The following is a 689-nucleotide window of genomic DNA, read 5'->3' as shown; positions in this document are numbered from 1 at the left end:
TCTACTGTTCGTGTGTTGCAGGAATTGAAAAGAATTGCACAAAACGATAATATAAAGGATTTCAAGGTCTACTCAGCTTGGGTTTTTGGATTTATGTAGAGAAACAATTTAAATGTGTGCTCCTCCACTAGTGTTGGACAAAAAGAACGTCATATAAAGATATAGTTATGTGGATTGTAGAAAGTTGGGCTGCTGTAAGTGAAAACTGTGTTAGAAATGGTTTCATTAAAGCACAAGGGAATGGACTGGTGTCCGGTGACAACGATTATGAAGCTGAAGAAATACCAAACAAAATTTTTAATGCAACTGATTCTTTCAATATTAAGTCTGATGAAGAATTTTTTGGATTTGAGGGTGTAGTTCAGTGGTAGAGCATTCGACTGCAGATCGAGAGGTCCCTGGTTCAATCCCGGGTGACCCCTTGATTTCGGCCAGCCTGGCTGGCCAAGTGGTTAGCATGTCTGCCCTCCAGTCAAGAGGCTGCGGGTTTGAATCCCGCCATGGGCATGGATGTTTGTGATTGTCTGTGGAAATACTAGTGGTGGTGGTTGACGGTAGATGGCATTGGTGTAGTTGAGGTCAGTTGGTGGATTGTGAGGGTGGAAGCAGAGTTGTAGAGTAGATGCCCTCCCTCGATGACTCTTTGGACTCCCTGGAGGTGACAAATAATAATAATAATAATGTTCAAT

General features: G+C 42.4%; 1 non-coding gene across 1 annotated transcript; it reads left to right on the top strand.

Annotated features, from left to right (window-relative positions):
• Positions 1 to 350: 350 nt before the first annotated feature.
• Positions 351 to 422, top strand: TRNAC-GCA (transfer RNA cysteine (anticodon GCA)). Its single transcript has one exon. It is a non-coding gene; the product is annotated as a tRNA-Cys (tRNA).
• The last annotated feature ends 267 nt before the right edge of the window (positions 423 to 689 follow it).

This window comes from Typopeltis vanoorti, chromosome 7, assembly GCF_054136105.1.
Source record: "Typopeltis vanoorti isolate ZY-2024b chromosome 7, IOZ_Tvanoo_1.0, whole genome shotgun sequence".
NCBI classification, from domain to species: domain Eukaryota; kingdom Metazoa; phylum Arthropoda; class Arachnida; order Uropygi; family Thelyphonidae; genus Typopeltis; species Typopeltis vanoorti.
The sequence above is the reverse complement of the archived record's forward strand: the minus strand, read 5'-3'. Positions and strand labels throughout refer to the sequence as shown.